Below are 12,353 nucleotides of genomic sequence, written 5' to 3'. Positions count from 1 at the left end.
TGGCATATTCACTGGACTATCAGAAAACAGCAGGTGCCTCCCGTCACTGGTGACACTGCCCCCTACTGGTCAGATGGTCTAATTGCAATGGCATCTGTGCTTTGCCTCTGCCCAGGACAGCATGGAGCTACAGCCTAAGAACTCTTACTACAAAGACACTTCTGCAGTTCCCTTATGCTCAGAACTCCTCCAGGAAGTCAGAAGAACTGGGGAAGAGCCCCTGGCAAGGAGCACAGGAGGGCTCAAGGGCGTCCACTTCCTGACTATGAGAATTCAGGGTTTAAGTTGGGTGTCAGCAAGGGTCTGGTTTGAGGGTCTGCACCCACTGCTCCTTCACAGTAGGACTCTGGAGACTGAGAGTCCCTGAGCATAGCTGCCTCCGTGTCATTTGCACAATAGAGGCAGCAACTGTACACCTGCGGTCCAAGGTTCCTCCTAGAACTAAGAGCAGCTAAGTAGAAAGCCCTGGTTGGGGAGAGACCCCAGGACACCATGGATTCCCGGGTAATTTTCTGTCAACCCCAAAGCTTCAGCTGTGAGAGGTGTCCCCTCCTGGGACCAGTGGGTGGTTGACCCAGGAGAGCTGGCTCTCAGCTCCCTACTCTTTATAGGGGGGTGGGAGGTAATGAGATGCTCTTAGGGCCCCTGAGATGTTGGTGACCGACCTGCCACTGAAGCCCCAGCCTGCCTTGGTAGTTGGATTTGGGGACTCTTGCCTCTTTCTCTCTTTGTTTCCCAGACGTATATCAGCTTGCTCAACTGAGCTCTGATCGGGTTGTAACCAAAAGCAAGGAGGCCAGCCAGCGGTTGAGAGCTCCAGAACTGTGAGCTACAGCACACTTACTTCTCTCTAAGCTTATCGTCTTGGGTATTTTAATGCCGCGATGGGAAAGTGGCTAACACAGACGATCAGCATCTGTTTGTCTGCTCCCAAGACCGCCCCCTACAAAGACTTCATCACCCAGAGCATGTTACACATCCTCTTCCCTCACGATCAACTTTATCAAATGAATATTATCATCTTTATCCCATGCTGCAGAAGAAGAAATTGAGGCTCCGAGAAATTCACTTCACCAAAATCACACAGTCATTGGGTAGCAGAGCTGGGGTTCAAAACCAGCCCCAGCCACCAGTGGTGGCACAGGTGGATCTATGGGACAGCCAGAACTACACAGAGAAACTTTGTTTCAGAGAGAGAGAGAGGGAGAGAGAGAAGCCCAGCCCAGTTTCAGACCCCAGACCCCAGGCAATCTTCTGCCTCTCCTACATGCCCTGGGCCTGTAGAATCACAAGTTGTTTGTTAAGAAAAATAACTAAAATCAAACCAGTGAGCTCCGTGTCCTGAAGGAAGTGCAGTCAGTATGAAGAACTCTTGGGAACACTATGGACTCGTGAGGAATGGGAAGTAGGACACTTGCATAGTGCATATGAGGCTCAGGGCACAATCTTTAGCACCATGCAGGTACGAGCACATACACATGCACACATGGATAAAACATAAGAAATTGGGCACTTCACACCTTGGAGCAGAGCAATAAAGTAGCAGAGACGAGTATGGAAAGTGAGAAACCACAGGCTGCCCGTTGGTTACATAAGTTTAAAAGCGTGCTCGAAACGTCTACCTGTCATCCGAAGGGCGACTACTAACAGCACAGAACAGCATTGCCTATGAAGGGAAAGGAGTAGGGCCGGAGGAAAGTGCTGTCTGGGGATAAAAGAGACTAACTGATTGAACACCGGGAGAGAGGTTCACGCGGGAGGAAGGTGTGTCTTAGGAAATGAAGGCAAGAAGTAAGTGGACTTCTGTGCCTCCCATCACTCTGCTGTAAACCTGGCCTGTGAGACAGAGAAGCTGAAGGAACAGGAGTTCAAGGTCATCCTCAGCTACATAGTGAGTTCAAGGCCTGACTAGGCTACACGAGACCCTGTCTCAAAAATACAACAAAATCCTGCTAATCTCCAAAGCCTCAGCATCTTCCGTGGATAACTGAGAGGTGGTGGACAAGACTGGCAGAGTTACCGAAAGTGAATTCCCACTCATGCCCTTCCCCTGGCCACTCTCCCAGACAGATATTAGCCCAGGACTAAGACAAAGTTCAGGCGTCCTCAGCAGATGGATGGATGGACACGGTGATGGCTACTCTTGGTTGTCAACTTGACTATATCTGGAATTAACTAAAACCCAAATGACTGGGCACACCTGTGAGGGACTTTTTTAAGTAAATCATTTGGAGCAGGGAGAGCCACTTCTAATCCAGAACTTTGAGAAAGGAAGACACACCATCAATTGGGGCCACGCCTTCTGCTGGTGGCTGCATAAAGGGCTTGGAAGAAGGAAGCTGGCAAGTCCACTCCTCCACTGGCATTAGAACTTACTTCCTTGGAATTCTGGAGTCCAGAGTATACTGAAGTCCAGCTGCTGCATCCAGCCTCATGGGCTGAACAACTACAGGATTCTTGGTTGTCCTGTCAGTAGACAGCCATTGTTGCACTAATTGGACCACACCTTATAGGTCGTTCTAATAAATCCTGTGTGTGTGTGTGTGTGTGTGTGTGTGTGTGTGTGTACATCCTACATCAGTTCTATTCCTCTAGAGAACCTCGATTAACACACACACACCATACAGTCTGGTGGAAGGAAACAGCAATGGTCCCCTCAGACAGGCAAGTTTAAAGACAGGACCTGCCGATCTGTCTCAGCCTCCTGGTTGGCCCTGGTCTTGCTTTTGACCATAGTTGTTAGTTCCCTTGAGAATTGGTCTAGCTGACTCTGGGAGCCACAAGCAGACCCAGACTAAACTGAGGGGTCCCCAGGTCTATGCCATGAGTCCTCACCTCCAGACTTTTGAGAAGGTGGCTTGAAGGGACACGCCAAGCCTCCCAGGGCTTCAGCCAACCACCTCCAGGAGCCTCACTGCCCCTGTTGAGGTGCCTTGTCCTACATCTGGTGACTGATGAGCATGACTGTTCCCAGTCACTGCATCTTCTGTAGAAAGGGGACCATTCCTTGGGGTGCATGCAATGGCACCTGCCACCCCCAGACAGTCTCTCACTCAGTGCTTTCTGCTGGCCTTGCTACACCCCACTAGTCCCTGTACACAATGAGATCCCTCTCCACCAGAGTCAGGGTCCCCAAGATCACAGTCACGGGACGTCTGCCAAGGACAGTCCGTAGCCCTGGAATGGGCCCTGAGCTCCTCCTGTCCACACAGCTGCATGGCTTACTCAGGCCCCACTACCTGCTCCAGTACCTCCACCTGGCCCAGCCCCAGCTTGGCTCTGCTCCGTCCCCCGGCTTCTACCTCACTTCTCACTGTCCGCCTCCACTGAGACACCAGAGCAGCAATCACTGATAGTGTCATGAGTGGCAGTCATGGATTCCCCTGGTTAAGGTCATCCCCATGCCCAGCAAATCAGCCATTTCCCTGTCACTCTTCCTAGGGTTGTGTACAGGACTCCCTGTTCAAAAGCAGTCCTCCTGCTACCTCTGGCCCCTCCCATCCGTCTCCTCCCCAGCACTGAGCTGGATCTATCTGGATCCTTCATATGCAACTCTTTCTTTTGTCTTCACTGCTTCACAAAAGACCTGCTACTGGGGCATTAGGGGGCGAATACTGCACTTCACCTTCTGCTGGGGTCCCTAGTGCCTAAGAAGGGTCTTAACCCATGGTAGACACCACCCATACTTGGGAGTGTGGAACAGAGGCAGCTCCATAAATGACAGTGACCCTCTATGTGTGGATCCTGCATCAGTCACCTTAGTACCATGTGGGGACACATCAGACGCATGGATCTGTGAGTCCCATCCCAGCCTCACAGATCCCCAAACTGAGAGTCCCGCGGGGGAATCTGACACAGTAGCTGGAGCTGAATCTGCAGTCATGCCCTTGTTGCCCCTGGTGACTGGCCGGATGGTGGAGAAGTCAGCTCACGCCCTAGATGGGTCACTGTGCTCTGACTGCCTAAGCAGCAGGATTGCAAAGCTGGGCAGGGCTTCAGAAGTCCGTGGGTCCCTTAGTAGGAGGGCGACTCACTGAGAGCTCAGACTCTGGTAGCCTCCGTGAGCTCCAGACATATGTGGCTTGGAGATAAGATGTCCGGCTTGTCCCTGACTGGTCTGGGAACTGATTTCAGTATAGACAACCCCAGGCAAGTTGTTTGGTTGAGCCCCAGGACCTTACCCATGATCCCTTCATTCTCTAACCCCCTCCCCTGACCCATCGCTCACTGGAGACCGACAGTGGGTCAGGAGAGGGGGACTAGAGGGAAGGGACAAGGGAGGGGACAGGAGAAAGATGGGGAGAATATAAAACCTATGAAGGTGAAGGGGAGTTTTACAGGGAAGAAAAGATGGGGTGCAGAGCAGACAGACAAATGCAGAATCTCCAAAGCATACCACAGTGGCACAGGGAGGGCAGGCAGGCGAAGGGGAGGTGGGGACGCTGCCAGGGCCTACCACACAGGTGCTTCCCATGGTTGGCCTGAATTGCCTCCTAACTGACTTCAGGCTATCTCTGCTCCAAGCAGCCCCCAAACGCCCGCCACCTGCCATCAGTGGTTGGCACAGAAAAGCCACTTATGTAAGGTGCGCGCTGCTGAAAGTGGCTTCATTCACAAGTCCCTGCCTGTCACTGTGGAGACGCAGTGAAGGGAAAAGAGGAAAGAACAGGACAGCTGGAAGCCTCAGGCAGGAGCTGAAGCGGAAGAGAATTCCTCTTTCCATCTCTCTTCCCAAACCAGACACGGCTCGATGCTATGAGAAGAGCCCCTGTTGGTGGTCAATTGTGGGGGGTGGGCACACCCCAGCTTCCTGAACCACGGTCTCCTGCTCTCTGGCTGGCTCACTGAGGCAGAGTCGGCCACGGCTCCAGTGCAATAAGATTCCAGACTGCATTATATCATTAAAGCTAATGACAGTAGGGCAACGGTCTCAAGGAAAACTGGTGGCATCGCAGGCCATGTTAGGTGCCGTGTTAGAACCCAGAGTCCCCCAAGGTTAGCAGGAATGGGGACAGAAATCAGAGTGTGTGTGGGAACCGGGTCCAGACTTGAGTTCTGTGCAGTCTCTTTGGTGCAGAGGCCTGGCCTCGGGGAGCAGCTCAAGCAAGACTCATTACACACTAGAACTGTCTGAGTGTCATCTACACAAGGACTCTGTAGTCTTACAAATGCCTTCACTTAGAGCCCTGGGCACTGTGAACATGCAAGAGCCCACACTCAAGAGTTTGGGAATCAAAAGACGCCTGATAACAAGTTACTAGGGGATTTTGTGGATCACATAGCAAACCAGCCATTAATCCAGGCTACCCAGCCTCCCAGGTGCAAGCGAGGGAAGGCTGGTACCCGCCACTCTGCCCAGCTGGCCAGACAGCACCTTTGACCTTTCTCAGTTCTCTGCCACCCCTGTAGATCTGATTGATACCAAGTCCTTCTCTGCTGCAAAACCCAAGCCTGCCTCACAGGTAGGGAGGCATAGATCTCATTTCTGTAGTGTAGATGACAACCACCGCTGTACCGACCCTCCGCCCACCCCACCCCAGAAGCCTCCGACATCAGTCAATGCTTTAGGACAAGGAGTTAAACTTCTGCACAGAATTTCATCCATCCATGCTCACTGTGCTTCAAGGTGCCCAGAGACCCCTTCTGTGCCCTCCCCCAACCCAAAAGTACATATTTCCCAAAGGAAATGAGACCTTGTCCCAGTACTCAGCCTGGGTCTGGGTACACCATGGGGACTCAACAAGGGAATCCACAGCAGTGGGTTTCAGACAAAAGAGGGAGCTGCCTGCAACAGATCTGAGACGAGAGCAAAATCCCAACAGCCCTGTCAATGACTCATCACAATCAGTGAACACTAGTGGATCGCCTACTGCATACATGCCTCTGGATCACCCACTGCATACATGCCTTTGACTAGACTTAAAGGCAGCTCTCAGACTGACCCATCCATTAGTCAATCAATTAACATCTCACCCATCAGCTGCATTCAGCCAGTTGATAATGAGACCCTGCTGGGTTCATCTTGACAGTCTAGCCCCCTTAAGGGCTCTACCATGTAGCATCTTAAGCCCTTGAGGAAGAAACACCAGATGAGGTAAGGACACCTAGGTGGAAGAAAAGCAAAAGTCCACACCTTGAGCTTATAAAATGGGATGACTCGGCAAAATCTCCAGGGGACCTGGAGCTATGGGAAGCATAAACCTTGTAGGGAGCGGATTTTCTCTAACCCTCCCTATGGACACCCTGAACAATGACCTGGGACTTGCTTGGAATGTCTCGAGCCTGGTAGAAGAAGGTCGTTGGGTCCACTTTACAGATGGGGAAACTGAGGCCTCAGATCCCCCAGCAAGTCTGTCTTGCTCCCTTCTGGGTCTCACAGCTGTGTCCTGGACCCAGGGGTCCTTCTAGGCTCCCCCTTACCCAGGCTTGCCTCAGTGTGAGCAATGTTGCTTTTAACACATCCCCCTCAGTTCCCCTACCCCCAGCCCCCCCCAGCCAGGGTTATTTACCGCCATGCTTATTCCTTGTCAGCCTCAGAACTAAGCACCTGGCATTCATTAACTCTTAACTGTCCTTAATACTGTCACCACCCCCATTCTTCAGATGGGGTAAGTGAGGCCCAGGGACATGCAACTGTACCCACAGTAAGTGCTAAAACCAAGATCTCAGGTCAGGGGATCCATCGCCAGAGCCTGTGGTCTTAACCACAATACTGCTTTACCTTAACACACCTAACAGAGGAAACCGACGCTCAGAGAGGTTAAGGGCCTGCCTGAAGTCACACAGCCCCAGCACCCACACTGCGTTCCCAGACTGGGAGGCAGACTGGCGAGCAGACAGGCAGCAGAGATGATGGGCTGTATCTGCACCATCTCCTCCTCCAAACACATGAGCCTCTCCCATCCTGGGTGGTGGCAGAAAAATTTAGATGCTTCTACTCCAGCCCACCACTCCTGGGTCCTGGGTTTATTTTTATCCAAGTTAAGCCACAGCTTTTAACAGAAATAAACCCCACTACCTCAAAACTCCAGCTTGTCTGCTTACAGGACCCTGCTACCAGGCCCTTGCAAGAAAAAGACAGAACCATATGTTGGCTGGGGGGGATTGGGGAGAGGGTGACAGAAAGCCACTGTCTGTGAGCAATACAGAAAAGGAAAGGGTTAATAAAGACTGTCACGGCCTACATATCCCACGTCCTACAAGCCACTACCACCCACCCCCAGCAGCTACCCACCCCGAACACAGACACGGTGGCAAAGTGAACAGGGCAGCAGGGGCAGCTGAGACCTACTCTCCTCCACCCTGTGGACCCGTGAAAGCCCCTTCTACAAAAACTACACATATCTGCCTCCAGGGCTCAGTTTCCCAAACCAGTACAGGTTTGAAGGACTGATGATGGTGTCCCTTCAACACACCAGGGTAGGGATGGGAAGTGGGGGCTGCTATAGGGCATAGGGGTAAGAGGATGCATTGCTCTCCCGTGAAGGTAGATTCCAGCAGGGCAAGACCACGACTTGCTGTGTGATTTAAGGACAAGGTGTTGCCCTCTCTGAGCCCCTCTGAAAGTTGAGATTAGAGAAAGATACTAGTTCTCCCTAAAGTATGGCCACCCTCTGCTACAGCAGCAGCAGCCGTCATGAAGATAAGGGGATCTGAATGAAGCCTTAGTCACCCAGAGCAGCTGACTCATTGCACAGCTGGGGAAACTGAGGCCCAGAAGGGGCAGAGAAGCCCTGAGACTCCAAGAGTCTTTCCGGAAGGTTCTGCCTGTTCCTCTCACTGGTGCACCCCAATGCACCACTTCTGGTGTGACAGGAGAAGGCAGGCTCCTGGCTCTCGGCCACCCCCAGGGAGGTGAGGGGGCAGGGAGATAGCTGGGGAGCTGTCTGGCCATCCCAGGCCTGGACTGCTCCAAGGGGCTGTCCTGCACTGCAGGGTTGGGAACTAGAAGCCGACTAGGGGAGTGTTCCATGGTGGCTGTGACACTTTCCTGGGGCCCTTCGGGGCTTCCTTGATAATCCTCCAAGCCCTGCAGCCTCCCACAGCCCAGCAGTTGAACGGTTTACCCTCAATACATCAGCCGGCCTCAATGGTGCATTCTCCAATGTCCAGCCACAGTCCATCTGACCAAAGAATGTAAAGGTCCAGTATTTAAAATATCATCCATGGGCAAGCCTGCAGTTTCTTCACTTTCTATACATACTTACAACCTCCTAGGGAGGCAATTTCCTCAAGGTCACCCAGATGGGAAGCCAGGACTCAGGACCTTGGCACTAACCACCAGGCCACCTATGCTCTTCTGTGTCCTGACCCTGAGCTCTTTGATCCCTCTAGGACCTGAGGCTGGGTGACCCTCATGACATTTCCATCTTGCCAGTCCCTGGGGCTAACCTTGTCTTCTTTCTACCTCCTAAGACCAACTTCCTGAAGCAATTCCAGTGGATAGAGAGACTGAAGTAGCCTCTGAGTAGATCACAGTGCTAAAAATAAAGACTTTCCTTTTCCAAAAAAAAAGTAGAAGAATTAAGGCAGAAAGCAAAGTGGAATCTCTTCCCATATATCCCAGATTACTGGCAAAAGCATTTTAAAATTAAAGACGAGCTTTGGGATTGAGTGGTGAGGGGCCTCTGCTTCCCACTAGCTAAAGGTTAGTGTGGGGTTGCCCCATTGGGATGTCAGAGAAAGAAACTGGGTGTGGGGTGGGGTTCAGCTGGTCCTGGAACTGGGGGCCTAGGAATGGAATTCCTGTCCTCCTTCTCAATGATGAGATGGACTCAGTGACAGGGTTCCTGTGTCACAGCCACACACACACATCCTTCCAGTCTCTTACAGGTGACACCACCTGTAAAAGCACCCTTAGCTTGTTGGGCAGCCGACTGCTTGGTCATTCATGCCAAGATAAAAGGTGGTGCTTTCATGGATCCCTGCTCTCCCATCTCAGGACAGCTGAGTTTGCAGAACCCACCACAATTCAATTACTCAGCGGGCCCTGGCAGACAGCCCCATCGGAGCCCAGTCCTAGACAAGCACTGGCCCGGGAGTCCCAGGCAAGGGTTAACCTTCCAGTCTCAGGTGACTCTCTCCCAACCAGGGCCAAGGTGCCCACCCACCAAATCAGAGCACCCAGAGGCCCCCTGTACCTGACTAGCCATGAAGGGTTAACTTCGGGAGCTGCCAATCACTTTCCCCAGCTTCTGCTGCAAAGAGGGCAAGATGGGCAAAGCCACTGTCTCGCTCATGTTGCCTGAGCAAGCACACATTTGCCCCCTCCCTGGGCACTGAGCTAAAATCTCATTTGTCTCTAGAGTGTGTCTATACTGATAAAACCCTGCAGAATGCAGGCAGAGAACTATGACCATTTCTCAACAGCCATACCTTCCCCACTACCCTCTCTTCCAGCTCATGCACACACATCTCAGTTAGGGTAATGAGGTCTCCTAGTTCATTTGCACAACCAGGAAGAATGTCACTCACCGGGACAGTAGAGGATTGCAGCAGAATGGGTGAGTCAAATTCTTGCCAACTCCTTGCCTTCCCTGCCGGCAGAGAGATGTTAAGTACTGGAGACTTGGCTTGAAAGATCAGCAGTAGTGCCTGAAAGAAAATTGTGCATTTGATTCTCCTGGTCTTTCCAAAATAAAATCAAGGCATCAGCACACACACATGCCCCTAAATCATGCAAAAGCGAGACAAAAAGAAATACCCCCAGCAGAGGCGAAAACTAAGTACAATTGGAGTCTGCAGACGGTGGGCAGTGATTCACTCAGACTACTCCACATGGATGGAAGGTTTTGTAAGTCTCTCTCTCTCTCTCTCTCTCTCTCTCTCTCTCTCTCTCTCTCTCTCTCTCTCTCTCTCTCTCCTCTTCTCTTTTCTCTCTTCCTCTCCGGGCAGCGTAGGCAACTATGGACTGCGGGCAGTAGACAAATCAATTGCTTCCCCAGTGCCCAATCCGGCTGTCACCACTACCGCAAAAACCCTGTGTGATCCGGAGGGAGGGGCAGCCGCTTCCCCGCCGCGTAGGGGAGCCGAGCCTGCCTCCCACCGCGATGCATTGTGCCGCGTTGCTTGCAGGAGGAGAGGTGGGAGGCCAGGAGGGGAGGCTGGGCGCCCCAGAAGGATCCGGATTGGCAGTCAGCACCACGGACAGCACCAGGACGCAAGCAGAGGGGAAGGGCGGCCGCCAACCCCAGACAGAAGACGGGAAGTTATTGGATGACTAGGGAAAGGGGGAGGCCAGAGTAGAGGCACAGGGACCGGTCTGTCAGACTGCATATGGGCCACCTCACTGCACACTTATGCTAATATTGCCAAGTGAACTGTAACTTCACAGCCCCTCTCCCCTCAACAACCTCTGGCCTTCACTGGTCTCTGTGTAAATGTCTCCCTGTAGCTTCCAAAATCATTCACATTGTTGCTGAAGTCTGCACCTCAGGCTCAGAAGACAGCAGGAAGAACAAGGCTAGGAAAGCAAGGGTGCTTTAAGGGGACAGTGATTTGGTTAAACAGTCCCCATGAAACCTTGGGAACGTCACTTAATGTTTCCAGGCCTGTTTGCAAAATGAAGGCATGACTACTTCATTTTCCTAACCACAAGAAGAACGAGGCTAAAAAGACAGCAGTAGGAATGCCCATTCTAGGGGCTGCTACAATTCTAAAATTTCTAACCCATCCTATGATTCAAATGTTTTGATGGAGATAAAGGAGTTGACAGCCAACCAGGATGGCACATGCCAACCTGCAGCATGTGGTTTGAGTGGGATGGAGCTGAGAATTCTGGGAGTTCCAGAGCAGACATGATCCTCTGCCAAAGACCCATCTCCCCAAACCAGACTGGCTTTCTGAGGTAAAGTCACTACACAAAGGAAATAAATCACTGGGGGGAGTATATACAATGGGAATGAGTTCCTATGGCACCAGCATCCCAGCTCCCAAGGGTTCTATTCCTGCCAACTGTGAGAAAGTGCTCATGCTGGAGAAGGAACGGGAGAACTCAGACAAGCCAAGAGTCACTTAGAACCTCCCAGCAAAGCAAGGGAAGTCCTTCTCTCCATTGGAGACACATGTAATTTCCCATCAATGGCCCAGGGTGAGTCACTACATTTGCCACTAAATTCTCCCTTTCAGAACTAGGATTCAGACTGTTGGGATCTGAGGGACCATCTGGAGCTCAGCTCTATAGACGATCATTATGGTGGTGTTGATGACAGTGGCGGTGATCTGGGTGATGACAGCAGTGCGTTGACAGTGGTAGTGGTCACCATGGTGATGATGACGATAATTGTGATGGTGCTGATGATAATGGTAATGTTGTGATGGTGATGACCGCATGAAGATGATGACGATAACTGTGATGGTGCTGATGATAATGGTAATGTATGTTGACAATGATTACAGTAGTGATGGTGGTGATACTCATGGTGTTAACAGCGGTGGCAGTGACAGTGGTGGTGGTGGTGATGATGGTGATAATGATTACATTGATTGTGATAGTTATGCTCATGTCCACTATTAAGAACTTGCTATGGCTTGCTATTAAAGGTGTTGTACACCTTTAATCCCAGCACTTGGGAGGCAGAAGCCGGCATATCTCTGAGTTCAGGGGTCAGCCTGGTCTACAGAGTGAGTTCCATGAGAGTTAAGACTACACAGAGAAACTCTGTCTCAAAAAAACAAATAAAAGAAAGAGGGAACCTGCTGTGTTCCAGGAGCTCATCATGTGACTTCTGGGGTCTTCTGTGCCACCCCTCCCCGAGGCTCTTGTCATTCTCACTCAAGAAATTCAGCTCCCGGCCCAAGGCTACACAATGACAGCCACAAGAATCAGACTCAGGATGTGTTCCCAAAGCATGCCCACTGTGACATCTGTCCTGTGGGTACCCTTCAATTTGGGGGCAAGACCTCACTGAGTATTTTCCTAAACATGGAATAAATCCATTCCTCTCAGTTCACAGATGGAGAAACTGAGGATCCAGGAGGTGAGAAAATCTTTTTAGTCAAAGACCTTGCAAGCAGAATGGAAGGCAGAACTGCAAGACTTTAGATGCCGGAGCCTGTGTTCTCATCCTAGACAAGCCCAGCACAGAGTAAGCCCTCAACAAACACTTCAACAGCCGCTCAAGAAACTCACAGAATGACAAAAGATGATGCAACAGAACCCAATTATTTCCCAGGAGTCTTAGGTCCTAGATCCTGAATTCTACCCCAATATGGCTTCATTGGCCATGAGGCCTGCATCCTGTGAGGACCTGTCTCAGAGTCAGCGCTGTCTTTGGGAAGAAACAAACCCAGCTAATACAAATGCCAAGACACCTACTGTGTGTCCAATCCAGCCAGTTACTGTCTTGTGTCTT

The 12,353-nt window shown here is 51.4% G+C and overlaps 1 protein-coding gene across 6 annotated transcripts in view; it reads right to left on the bottom strand.

Annotated features, from left to right (window-relative positions):
* Rph3a (rabphilin 3A) overlaps positions 1–10,114 on the bottom strand; it is a 76,538-nt gene extending 66,424 nt beyond the window's left edge. For 4 of the 6 annotated variants that reach the window (XM_057763974.1, XM_057763973.1, XM_057763977.1 and 1 more), the window contains exons 1-2: positions 9,704–9,963; positions 9,475–9,594 (exon numbers count right to left, since the gene is read on the bottom strand). The gene's annotated coding sequence lies outside the window, so the exon portion shown is untranslated. The other 2 variants (XM_057763976.1, XM_057763975.1) reach the window with 2 other exon arrangements.
* Positions 10,115–12,353: the final 2,239 nt, after the last annotated feature.

The sequence above is a fragment of the Chionomys nivalis genome, chromosome 3, assembly GCF_950005125.1.
Source record: "Chionomys nivalis chromosome 3, mChiNiv1.1, whole genome shotgun sequence".
NCBI classification, from domain to species: Eukaryota; Metazoa; Chordata; class Mammalia; order Rodentia; family Cricetidae; genus Chionomys; species Chionomys nivalis.
The sequence above is the reverse complement of the archived record's forward strand: the minus strand, read 5'-3'. Positions and strand labels throughout refer to the sequence as shown.